The 14031-nt window shown below is 37.6% G+C and overlaps 1 protein-coding gene across 16 annotated transcripts in view; it reads right to left on the bottom strand.

Moving 5' to 3' along the window:
* The window catches only part of PLAGL1 (PLAG1 like zinc finger 1), a 91619-nt gene that overhangs the window by 39902 nt on the left and 37686 nt on the right, over positions 1-14031 (bottom strand). For 13 of the 16 annotated variants that reach the window (XM_070461555.1, XM_070461554.1, XM_070461550.1 and 10 more), the window contains exons 1-3: positions 13076-13422; positions 8550-8619; positions 1506-1550 (exon numbers count right to left, since the gene is read on the bottom strand). The gene's annotated coding sequence lies outside the window, so the exon portion shown is untranslated. Of the gene's footprint in view, positions 1-1505; positions 1551-8549; positions 8620-13075; positions 13423-13733; positions 13894-14031 lie in introns of those variants that run through there. The other 3 variants (XM_070461549.1, XM_070461551.1, XM_070461552.1) reach the window with 2 other exon arrangements.

The raw sequence follows: 14031 nt of genomic DNA, 5'->3' as shown, positions 1-14031 counted from the left end.
CAAAGTCAGTAACTACTACACAATCCATTTTCCCATCCCACTTTCCCATCTTTGTAAACAGAACACACACAAATGCCCACCCTCATGGAGTTCATCTTCAAGTGAAAGGGAGATTGACAAGTAAAATATATACAAGCAAGTGGTTAGAAAAAATAAAGTACTGCAGGGAGGGGAAGTACTAGGGGTGTAAGGCAGGGAGAAACAGGGCTAATTTGAAATAAGCTAGTCAGAGAAGGCCTGGATGAGGCGATGACAGTTATGTGAAGATTTGGAGATAAGAAAGCAAGTCATGTGGCTACTTGCCGGAACAGTACCTGCAAAGCCCCAATGAAGGAACAAGAATATTGGTGTGGCTGAAGCAGTGAGTGAGAACAAGCAGTGACAGGCTGGGTTAGATCAGAGGTAATGGGGGCCCATATCATGTAAAAGCTGATAAGCCTCTGTGAACACTGGAGCAGAAAAGTAATGTGATCAGACTTAGGAGTTTTAAATAATTTATCTGGCTGTCATTTGAAGAACGGATTATAGGCGGAAAGCATAAAAGCAGGGAAGCCAGTTAGGAGGCTATTTTAATAAAAAGATGAAGGCTTGAACCAGTATGGTAGTAAAAGACGTGGCAAGAAGCAGTCATCTTCTGGATATATTTTAGGTAGAGTTGACAGTACTTCCTGATACAGGGGATGACCAAAAGATGTGATGATAGTGTCACAAAGACTGTGAGCAACTGGAGAAATGTAGTTGCCATATACTGAGATGAGGAAAACTAATGAAGAAAGTTTGGCTGATGTAGAGAGTATTAGCCATGTAATACTATAAATGTTTTCAGTGATAGAGGGAATAATTCATTTCCCAGGTTAAAAATATTTATTTGACTCTATTTCAAATGTTGAGATTTCACTGAATTAAAAAAAAAAAACTACCATGAAACAGGAGATCTTCCTGTTTTTCTTCCATGTGCTACAAAGAAAAAGTTATCAAACAGAAATACAGCTACTCCAAATGATAAAATGATAAAATGAGAATAAAGCTAAATTCTCCCAATTTGCAATTCTCCATTCATTTCATCTATTAGACAGATTTTCACAGATAAATGAAATAGAATTTGTCATACCTCATTAGTCAAACCATTCACATTAGTGGCTTTCTCCTGGGGTGCTGGGCCCCTCTCACCATCTGCCACAATGACATGAAGACTGTGATGCCCAACAGGATGGATGTATGTACAACCTCAGATCCACGGATGGCACTTTGCTCCTTCTAATCATAACCCTGATAGGAAGTCACTCCAACGAAACAGATGGCCCTAGCCCAAGATGTGTAATTCAAACTTTCTCAAAACAATTATCACCTAACAGTATCAGAAAAAGTGAAACCATCCTTAAAATAAGAACCAAATAATAAAAAAAAGTTTTGCTCTAAAAGTTCTCTAGAAAAATATTTTCATGTAATTAGAAAATATAAAAGGTTGGAGGTGAAGGACAGAAAAAATTAAAATACCAACTTACAAAAGCCAATGATGACTATGTTCCCTCAATTAGGCAGGGAAAAACCTAGAAACAAAAATAAAAATTATTAGTTCTATATAGTAGTTGTGTGCACATTTTAAATTGTACCTTTACTGAGATAACTGCAAATTCCACATGAAGGTTTTTTTTTTTTCCACATGAAGTTTTTTAAGAGAGATCTTAAGTGTCCTTTACTCAGTTTCTACAGGGGTAACATTTCACAAAACTAAAGTACTGTGTCACAATCAATATGTGTGTGTGTATATATATATGTGTTATACAATATACTGGTCTCTTGAGATTTCCCCAGACTCATTTTACCTATTTGTAGTGTATTTAGTTCTATAGCATTTTATCACCTGTGAAATCAGTGACCCCCTCTATAGCCAAGACAATGAACAGTTCATCAACACAAGTTTCTCTCAGGTCATCCTTTCATAAGCACACCTATCTTTTTTCCCCACAACGTCCCTCTGTCCCTAACAATAAAATAACATTCATTTGTGAATAACCATTCCACTCATTGTGTGTTGAGTCTTCTATGTAGTTATATGTCAAATCATAAATAAAGAATTCCTTCTGCATTAAAGAATAAGTTTCATTTTGATTAAGTTTCATTTTAAGGAATAAATTCTCTGGAGAGATTTTTTTCCTCGTTACCTTAACATACACTATTCATTTCAAAAATCAAAAGGTAAAAGGTAAGCTAAAGTAGGGTCTGCACTCAAAGATTCCACAATTTCAATATTTATTTTAAAGTTATTTTTTTACAGCAGTTCTAGGTTCACAGTAAAAATGATGCAAAGGTGTTTTTAATTTCAAATTCTATTTGTCTATTGCTAGTATACAGAAAAGCAACTGTCTCTTGTATAATGAATTTGTATCCTACAATGTTGCTGTAATTGTTTATTGGTTTTGGTAGTAGGGTAATGCTAGCCTCACAGAACGAGTTAAAAAGTATTCCCTCTGCTTCTATCTTTTGAAAGTAATTATAGAGAAGTGGCATAATTTCTTCCTTAAATGTTTGGAAGAATTCACCAGTAAAACCACCTGGGCCTGGTGCTTTGTGTTTTGGAAGGTAATTATTTATTTGAATTATTTGAGAAATCATCTTTAATTATCTATTTCTTCTTCTGTGTTTTGGCAGACCATTTCTCTTTAAAGAGTTGGTCCATTGCATCTAGGCTATCAAATCTGTGGGCACTGAGTAGTTCATTGTATTCCTTTATTATCCTTTTAATGTCCAAGGGATCTGAAGTGATGTCCCTTCATTTCTGATATTAGTAATCTGTATCCTCCCTCAGTCTCATTAGAGACATCAATTTTACTGAACTCTCAAACAAAACCAATTTTGATGTCACTGATTTTTTTCTATTGACATCCTATTCTCAATTTCATTGATTTTTCTGCTTTAATTCTTATTCTTTTCTTCTGCTTACTTTAGATTTAGTTTGCTCTTCTTTGTCTAGTTTTTTAAGGTGGGAACACAGATTAATGGTTCTTCTTTCCTAACATATCCATTTCCTTCTAAGCACTGCTTTCTCTGCAACCAACACATTTTGATAAGTTGTATTTTCATTTAGTTTACAATATTTTAAAATGCCCCTTGAGACTTTTTCCTTTGACCTATGTGTTATTTATATGTATGTTATTTAATCTCCATATATTTTGAGGATTTTCCAGATGTCTATTATTTCTATTGTAATTTCATTATGGTCTGAGAGCAGACACCATGTGATTTCTATTAACTTTGTTAAGATGGGTTTTATGGCCCCAAATGTGGTCTATCTTGATAAATGTTCCATGTGAGTTTGGGAAGAATGCCAGTATCCTTTTCAGGTAATAATCCTATTCAAGGTTGCAGACTGATGACTTCTTATATTATCACATGGCAGAAAAAAAAAAAGCTGGCTAGTTCTCTGGCCTCTTCTCATAAGGGCACTAATCCCACTCATGAAGGCTCAACCCCTCATGATCTAAATACTTCCCAAAGCCCCATCTTCAAATATCCCCACACTGGGTGTTAGAAATTCAACATATAAATTTTGAGTGGATATAAACATTTGGTCCATTGTAATGACCTTTTATATACATGAAGACAATTTAGTCATTTCTGAAAGACCTCTCTCTACAAAATCTCACACCAAAAACAAGAGCTGGGGGAGAAAGCTGGGTAGACTACTCGAACCCTATACAACTTGGTAATCAGAGAGCTAACCAAATAATTATAGATAACTTGACTTAACTTAGACAGCCACAGTAGGCAGCTCAGTGTAACTGGAGAGTGCTCAGGTAATATTAAAAATGCAGCAAAACAACACAGTGGAAAGGCTACTGCAGGAGAAGTGGGGTCTCACAGCTAGAGAGAGTGACATCATTCTAATTCTGTTAATTCAGACTCAACTGAGTTCCATAGCCTCCAGAACATTCCCCACGTCTTATTATTTCCCACTTTTGCTACTACCTTCCAAATGAAATCTCATTTCCCACACTTGTAGATACAGCTCTCTCTGCTAACATCCCTACATCATGCTTCACTGAGAGAGAAAAGGAAAAATTACTGGATAGAGCATCTTCCCAATGCTAAAGCTACAAATTACCCTTCCTAACACAAAGACCAATCCCAGCTCTGCATCCAAAGCTTCCTCTCCATGATTATCCTCTCCGTTTCTACTAGAGGTGCTTTTTGCCAACATACAATCATGCTCTGGTATTTAATAAACAAAATTTTCACTGACCTCGCATTGCCTTCTAGCTTCCATTGGGTTTCCAAACTAACTTTCTCAGATCAACTTAACGGAAAAGAATTGAAAACCGGTAATCCCCATTTCCTCACCTCCCGTTCACTTTCCAACCCATTCCATCTTGGCTCTTATCTCCACCACTCTATCAAAGGATCCTTATCAAGGTCACCAAAGCCAATTCTTATTATCCTCATTTAAAAAATCAGGACACTGAAGCTCAAGAGAGATTATTAAGTTGAGATAGTAAAGATACTTACCTTCCCCTGGAGATAAGCAAGAGCCCAGGGCTGCCCCAAAGCACCTTCTACAGGATATTAGACTAAGGTCTTTATCGTCCAGGGACTCCCACCTCTTTCCTTCCTCATGTCACCTTCCCTGTATTAAATCTCTGATTTATTCCTTGAAATACCCCATTGCATTTCATCACTTTAATTGAGAAAAAGTCTTTGATTAACCTGTGAATATGTTCAGTGTAGGCCACTTAGTGTATATTACATTGGTCACAACAATCTGAGAATAGGTGGTTTTATCCCTTTTATATGAGTAAGAGAAGTTTGGCTCAGAAAGAATAAAAACTTTTCCAGTATCAGACAGTTTATTAAGCAGTAGAGCTAACATTTGACCTCATTACCCAGATTCTGCACCCCAAGCTGACTGCCCTTCATGTTGGTTAGATCTGAGTTTCTTAGTTGCTCTTGTTACATGGTAACAAGAAGTCACTCATGAAGAAGTACATACTACTTGGTTACCCCTAAAATTCAAAAACAGACAAAACCAATCTACAGTGATGGAAATCAACAGTGTTACTTCTAGGGGAAGTACTGGCTAGGAAGTGAGAGAATTTTCTCTTTCTGGATGGATGTAATATTGTCTGTCTTCATGCAGTGATTATACAGGTGATATATATTTTAAAAAATCATCAAGCTGTATATTTAAGATTGACACACTTTATATGCTTCCCCTATCCATGTATTTCATACCTCAGCAGAAAAAGTAGCATACTGTTAATGTAAGTGAAGCAATTTCAATGTTGTGTTTTATAAAAAAAATACATCTGTTTAATAATTTTACTTAACTATTTATTTTTAGTATCAAGGTGGGATGACATAGAAGAAATAGCAATAACTTTTGAATCAGACAAACCAGTTTTGCCACTTACTAACTATACTGTTGTTGGGCAAGTTTCTTAATCTCTTTGATACTGAGTTTCTTCACAATTTAAAACTGAGACAATAATACTTACTTTGCAAAACTGTAGCACAATTATAGTAGGCATTTAACAGTGGTAGCTATTTAGCAATAGCTCTTTGTATGTAAGTATCACGGCAGGTACAAGAACCCTATCTCTAAGAACCTGACTAACTGGAAGTGACATTGAGATATAAAGATTAATGATGAAAGGGAAGAATTTAACAAGAGCTATGGATTACAAATTACAGGGTTCCTATCTAGCTAGTAGGATTGTGGAGTGAGTATTCTCTGAATAGAGCCTGAAAATTTTCAGAAAATTCACTGAAGGCTGAGGAAATTGCACAAAGATAAAGCATTGCCTCATATACAGTGCAGTGACTTCAGATTTTAATGAGCAGTTAATATCAGTTGTGTCACTGGTCTAAATCTGAGGAGCAAGACTATAAGGCTAGAAAAGCAACTTGGAACTAAATAAACGACCACTGTCAGGTTAAGAAGTCAAGAACCTATTTTTTTCCTGAAGTCCTCGGATGTACTGAAAGAAAATCCCAAGGGAATGACCCCAGTGGCTATTACACATGATAGGGAAGGAAACTCTCAACATGGAGGGAGAGTAAGTAATTGTTCAATATTAAACTGTACAGCAAAGAAAGAGAAGAACTAGGAACTGAACTCAGGCAGTCTGGCTCCTGAGTCAGAATTCCAATAAAAATAGAAAGAATAAAAGAAATGGAAAATCACCACTAGAATACCACAATAATAACTGCTACAGGCAAGGTCAGTTAAATACTGAAACAGTGGATAAAGCTTTTAAAGAGAAACAGGGCATTTATACAATCTCAAAATAAATCCCTCAATGTATTTATTAATTATTATGGTAGTTTTAATATATACTCACAAATCATTTGATACTTTACCCTCTCCTTCCCTTGAATGTTAAATTGCTTCTAACAGAAAGAGTGTAAAAAATGAAAAAAAGAAATGTTACAATAGAGAAGCTTGGGAGATGCTACTTAAAGTATGTGTTCAAGGTTAACGTGTTGATATGGATATCATGTGCCCTCGGATGTGATGCAATAAGGATACAATATTTCTTTGGTATGCTTCCTTTGAAGTCCATAACCTCAGTCTAATTGTGAGAAAACATCAGATAAACCCAAACTGATGAACCCTGTACAAAATACTTGACCAGTACTCTTCAAAAATGGCAAGGTAATGAAATACAAGAAAAGACTCAAAACCTGTCATGGATTAGAGTAGATTAGGGAGACATGGCAAGTAAATGTAATGTATATGGATTATATCCTGGAACAGACTGGTGGAAAAACTGGAAAAATATGAATAACGTCTATAGTTAATAGTATTGTGTCAACATTAAATGCTTAATTTTGGTAAATGCATCATGGCCATGTAAACTATTAACATTAGAGGAAGCTAGGTGACGCATATACAGGAACACTCTTTACTATTTTTGCAACTTTTCTGTAAATCTAAAATTATTTCATAACAAAAAGGGTTTTAAATTTTTGATACACATTTGTGAAAACAAATTTCAGTAAACTAGAAATAAAAAATTTCTTACTTTGGTAAAGAATATCTACAAGAGAATGTCCAGTAAACATCATCCTCAAAAGAGAGATATTCTCCTCTAGGATTAGGAAAAAGCAAGGATGTCCATTTCTAACACTTTTGTTTAAGTCTGTTCCAATGTTTCTAGCCAGTGCAATAAGGCAAGAAAAAAAAATGTTTTAAAAAGGAAAAGAGATTAGAAAGACAAATTTAAACTTTTTTTTTTAACAGACGACAAGATGGTACATTTAGAAAATTTGCAACAATCTACAAACTAGGACTTCCCTGGTGGTTCAGTGTTAAGACTCTGAGCTTTCACTGCAGAGGGCATGGATTCCATCCCTGGTCAGGGCATTAAGATTCTGCATGCTGTGTGGCAGAGCTAAGAAATAAGGGGGATAAAAAGCATTTACAAACTACCAGAACTGAAAAGTGAATTTAGCAAGACCCAACAGTGAGGACTAGAAGTATAAAGCTTCTACAGGAAACAATAAGCAAATGTCTTCAGGATCTTGATGAAGGGCAACAATGAAGGTGGAAGAAAATTCTGTGGACAGGGTACAAAAAAAGCACTAATCTTCTACCCTCCCACTCCCCAAAAAACACTGACAGATTGGACTTCAAAAAAAACAGATCTGCTCTTCCAAAGGCACTATTAAGGGAATAAGACAGGTAGAAAATATACGCAAACATGTACCTGATAAAGGCTTCCTATTCAAAACACATAAGGAGTTAAAAATCACTAACAAAAGATAACCTAATTAAAATAAGTGGGCAAAAGACTTACATAGACACTTCATAAAAGAAATTGGAATGGCCAAAAAAGATATAAAAGGATGTTCAACATTATTATTATTCATGGAAATGCAACCAACTTACCCAAAGACCATCAATTCAACTCCCTGGTACATATCCAAGGGATAAGAGTATATATATTCACCAACGGCAGTTTCAAGAACATCTATGGCAATTTTATTTATAATGGCTGAAATATGAAAACAACTCCTATGCTTATCAACAAGAAAAAAGGTAAATAAATTGTAGTATATGCAATATTATAGAAGAGGAATCACCAAACTTTCTCTGCAAAGGGTCATATAAAACATAGGCTAGGCTTTGTGGGCAATATGGTCTCTTATAACTACCCAACTCTGCTCAATGGACATGGCTATGTTCAACAAAATCTCATATATGAAAATATATTACGGGTTGGAGCTGGCTCATAATTTGTCACCCCTTGCAACTTTTACATGCAAGCCATACACTTTATTCTTATGTCGTCATTGTTTGTAAATTACAGCTCAGTTTGAAGAAGAAAAAAAAATTATACAAAGTTCAAAATACAGATCTGAAGAAATTACCTAGAACTCAACATGAACAAAAATGTATAATATATAAAAGCCATATTAAAAGAGATGGATGACAGAAGTCTAATAGAAGTCTAATCAGAGTTCTTAAAGGAAAGAATGGGAAAAAATGGAGAAAAGCAATACTGAAAGACAAAAAAGGTAAAACTTTCAAGAAGTGATGAAAAACAAACCTTAGAGACAGGAACACAATGAATCCAGGATCAGTGAAAGGTCCACACCGAGACACGTTCTGTCACAAAGCTGTAGAGAATAAAAGAGATCTTAAAATCAGGCAAAACAAACAAATTACCAACAAATAACAGTTATTTGAACTAACTGTTAACACTGGAAGTAGAAGTCACTGGAATGTCACCTTCAAAGGGCTGAGAAAGATACTGCTGGCTGGGAAATGTATGTCTAACAAAACTATCATTCAAAAATGAATGCAAAATAAAGCCATTTTCAGATAAATTTTGCCATCAACTGTCCCTTAATAAACAAGCTTCTAAAATATATATTTTAGGAAGAAGAGAAAGATCTGAGGGGCAAGAAGGAATGACAAATCATGAAAAAAAAAACAGTGATGTCAAATTTATAGGAGAAAAAAAATCAAGATGGAACTAAACTCTGGAAGACAACAACATTTAAGCTGGGAGATTAAATGCTTATCAAGGCAACTTATGTTTCTTCAATTATTTGTAAAAGGAAAAAAATTGATAAACTTCAGATTAAGTTGGTACATTAAAATTTTAAATGACACCACTAAAATAAATAAAATATGTGATTTTCATACTAGTGGAGAGGGAAGAAAATGGAATAGAAAAAAAATCCAAAAGGTAGCAAAGAAGAGGAAAAAATAAAAGATAGGACAAAAAGAACTATAAAAGATAATGCTAACTTTCATCTTAAGTGCATCAGTTACTATATTATAATATGTGATTTTCATAGTAGTGGAGAGGGAAAAAAATGGAATAGAAAAAAAATCCAAAAGGTAGCAAAGAAGAGGAAAAAAATAAAAGATAGGACAAAAAGAACCATAAAAGATAATGCTAACTTTCATCTTAAGTGCATCAGTTACTATATTAAATTCAACTGGACTGAGGATCCAGTTAAAGGACAGATTGTCAGAGTGGATTAGAGAAAACTATCAGGTTTTACCTATGAAAGAGATATTCTAAGCAAATGCTAACTAAGAGAGAGGTGTGACTAGGATATTATGAAACAAAATGGGTCTTAAGGTAACAGGCATTTGTGTGAGGAGGCTTAGAACCCCACTGCAGAATGACAAAAGATCCAATATACAGAGAAGAAAAAGCAGTACGCGCTCTTCTTGTATGCACATAACTTGTATGTACGTTCAACTTTTATAAAGCAAAGTTGACAGAATTACAAAAAGAAACCAGGAAAACTCATTATTTTATTGTGACATTTTTATTATACCAATCTCAGTAATTAAACCAAAAATTAGCAAGATTAAAAAAGATTTGAACATTACAATTTTTATGCCTGATCTAAGACATATATATGTGTGTGTTCATTTACTTATATACCTACCTTGCCCCAAAAGTCTGTGAATATATATTCTTCTCAATCATTCAAGGAACTGTTGAAAAACTAACCATGAGGCCATAAAGCAATTCTTAAATTTCAAAGAACTGGTAGCACAGAACCCTAATTTGCTGACTACACTGCAAGCTTTAAAAAAATCAATAACAAAAGGATAACTCATAAAACTTTCCACATTTGAAAATTGAAAATACTTCTAAAAATCTCATAGGAAAAAGAAAAAAAATCATAATGAAAAATGTTTTTAATTCTTAGAACTGAAAAAATGTACTACACATAAGACAAAAGTAAGGAAAAAATCTGTAGCCTTTGCAGGAAGAGACAAATAAATGACCAGAGAATCCAGAAATGAGCCCAAGTATTTCTGGAAATATGTATATTAGAGAGGTGGCACCGTAAACCATTGGTACTCGCATGGGAAAAAGCAAACAAATTAATCTTGACCTCATAACATAAATATGTTCATTTATGTATACATATACTTATCAGATAAATTAAAGAAATGTGAAAAATGCAAACTTTAAAACTTTTAGAAAAAATTTTCAACATATATTTCCTTAATAACAAAGAACATCTTAAGACACAAAAGCACAAAGAAGAAATTGCCTGCGGTTTATGCAACCAAAGGGCCTGTATCTTGAACTGTTTTCCAACAGAAATTTCTGCAGTGATGGAAATGTTCTGTTATATAATACAGCATAATATAAAGTAATACAGCATAATAAAATATAAGAACCACTAGTCACATGTAGTTACTGAGCACTTGAAATGTGGCCTAGAGTGACTGAGGAACTGAAAATTGTTGAAGTAAATATAACAAACAGCATGTTAGCATTTTAAACTCCTTGTAGAAGATGTTACATTTTCAAATACTTTTCAGTATTCAACTTTTTTGTATAAAGAATTTGATTTTAGCTTACATTACTATATAAATTATAACTTCAGGTTTGTAAAAATACATTAAAGTTGCTTTTTAGAAAGCACACTAAAATGTTAACAGTATTATCTGTGAATGATTTTTATTTTCTTCTAAATACTAACAAATTATTAAAGATATAAAACATATAAAGAATTTAATGAACACTGATGTATCCACAGTTTACGAAATAAAATATTATTAATATTGTTTAAATTCCCTAAGTACCTCTCCCTGGTCAGGACTTCTTTAAAGGAAAGCTGGGAAGCTTCAGGTTTCTTCATTTTGTGAAGCCCATGTTTTAATATACTTTCAGGAAAATTTAACATACAGACATTATATGTAGCATTTAATGAAGAGTTATAAAGCAAACACCCACGTAACTACTGCCGAGGTCAGGAGATACAGCATTTTCAGCGTCTCAAAACCTGCCCCCAGTCAAAACCTCATAATGTGTTCCTTCACATTCACCCCTAAGAGATGACCACTAACTTGATTTTTATGGTGTTAATTGCTTTACAATTTTTCTATAGTTTTTAATGTCTACATATGCACCCCCAAACCACACCTTTATTTCACCAGGTTCTGAATTTCACATAGATGATATCATACAGTCTTCTTCAGCAATTTTTTTTTCTTTTCTCAACGTTATTAAGATGCATTTGTGTTAAAACACAAAACTACTTCAATTCACCACTGAACCGAGTGGGTTCCATTTTATGACTGGAGTATAATTTATCTTCCCCCTTCAGATGGACACGGAGGTTGCTTCCAGCTTCTGAGTTTTACAAATACCACCATAGCCAACCTTCTTGTACACGTCTGCTTGTGTATATGTATGAAAATTTATCTAGGGCAGTGTCTTTCAAACTTTTTCGACCATGACTCATCCTAAGGAATGACGTTTTACATCATGACACACATCTGTGTGTGTATAAAACAGAGAGAAGAAAAAAAAAAAGTTTCATGAAGCAAATACCCTATGACCTGAGACACATTCTGATGATTTTCTATTCTCTCTTAGTTCGCGTTTTACAAATTCTGATCACTCGCCACTTAATTGGTTGCATGACCCACTAAATGGGTTTCAATCTTGGAAAAAACATCACGGCTACAGGCTAAATACCTAGAAGTGGAACTGCTGGGACGTGTAGCCCGGTCGGATGTTGTCAACTTTTCTAGATCCTTAACTTTAAGTAAACGTTCTTATCTAATTTACCACTCTGTAATTTCAGGGCTAAAACTGTGGAACATCAGCTCGTTTTATCTTTTCCTTTGGTCGTTAAACAGTATTAATCACTTACCATGTGCTAAGTAGCCACCGGGCTCCGAGCGAGACTGATGGGTTAACACACGGGAGGGGGTAGGAGAACAGAAGGGACCAGGACCTCAGTGAGGCCCCAGAAAGCTCACAGGAGGGGCCTCCGATCCTGCCTGGGGAGGGAGGGGTTAGAGACGGATTCCTGGAAGAAGGAGGACCTACGCTGAGTGTTTCTATTTTTAATTTTTATTGGTTTCCTAAAACATAAAAGTAACACATTTGTTGAAGAAGAAGAAAAAAAAGCAATCAAAATTACAGGAGTATATTTATTAAGAAGTAAAAATCCCCGGCTCTGCCCTGAAAGTTTGATGCTGAGCATAAATAACCAAAGTTGCACCATCAGTTATCCTAATCTAGGAAATTTTCAAGAGTCCGCATTTTAGAATCGTCTTCGGTGCCTACCTGATAGGGTCCATAGGTCTAAAAGCATGAATCGAATCACATTTTCCATCATGGATGTAAACGCAAATATTTCATGTTAAGTCACATTATTACTTTGAACAGACTTTCTGCCCCGCCGGCCCAACCCCACCCCACCCCACCCCGGCCTTTTAGCAAGGTTAGAGTGCCAGGTTTCAAAACCCGAGTCTATTTACCGCAGATCAACTACACGCGAGCGTTTCAAAAAGTGGCATGAAGAACACCCGGGGTGGGGGGAAGAAGTCGTCGTCGGAGCCGAGCTGGCTTGCCCGGAGACAATTTGTCAGAGTTTCGCGCTGGGTCCCGCGGAGCCCAGACCCCCGCACGTACGCGGCGCGGCGGCACCGGCACACCCTCTGGAGCGCGGCACGGAGCCCGGCGCGGTGCCCGTTCCGCGGCAAGGTTGCCGCCCCGCCGCCCCAGGCCGGCCGTGGCCCCTCGGTTCCCCCTCTCAACTCGCCCCGAGCGCGGCTGCGAGCCTCCCCACCACCTACCCTGCAGGGTCCGGAGCCCCCCGGAACTCAAGCGCGGCAGCTCGGGCGTGCCGCCTCCGCGGCCATGACTGCAACCTGGGGAAGCGCCCCGTGCGCCAAGGCCCCGCGGTCAGAGCGGCTGCAAGGAGAGCCGCCCCGTCCGTCCACCCGTCCGTCCGCTCTCCAGGAGAGTGAGGCCAGAATCCGCCCCACACGGGCTTAAATCAAGGCTTGGGGCGGTACCGACGGGCTGAATGACAAATGGCAGATGCCGTGGGCTTTTGCCGCCCTCCGCGGCCGCGAGGATGGCTGCGCCGAGGCCGCGCACAGGCGGAGCCCGGGAGCCGGAACGGCGCGGCCGCGAGGAGGGCGCTGGGGCCCCTGGCGGGGGCGTCACGTGGCAGGAGGAGGCCCCGCTGGGGAGCCAGGGGGTCGGCGGCCTGGGCGGAGGAAGAGGATCGGCGCCCAGACGCCTGGCCGATGGAGTCATCCGTATGGGGCTAAGCCAAGGTCGCCCAGGTGCAGAGCTGGCGCAGGTAGACCCGAACCAGCCCGGAGCCCCACACCGTAGCGGGGATGGTTCACTCAAGTCACCACCAGGATGAACCGCCCGGAGCCAAATCAGAAAGGAGAAACACGACAGATGCTAGGAGAATATGCTGCCATAGGCCAAACTTACCCCTTCTCCCCGTGCCGCGTGGAAAGCATGGCAGCCTAACTGTGCCCACTCGTCCTGACTCAGGCAGTGTGCTAAGCACTTCACAGGTAAACACACGGAGGCCTCACGACCCCCTCCCGGCAGAGAAATACTCCTCCTCCCGGTCTCACAGCTGGAGACACTAAGGCACAGAAAAGATTAGAAGGAAATTATTTTACAGTTATGGAATCATACTGGGTGTACTTGAAGTCATTTTAAAATGGTCTTTGGATTGGAGAAACAAGCTAACCTCCAGCGGTTGCTTTCTTCCCTGCAAGAT

The sequence above is a fragment of the Odocoileus virginianus genome, chromosome 34 (genome assembly GCF_023699985.2).
Source record: "Odocoileus virginianus isolate 20LAN1187 ecotype Illinois chromosome 34, Ovbor_1.2, whole genome shotgun sequence".
Lineage (NCBI taxonomy): Eukaryota > Metazoa > Chordata > Mammalia > Artiodactyla > Cervidae > Odocoileus > Odocoileus virginianus.
This window is presented reverse-complemented; position numbering and strand designations above follow the sequence as displayed.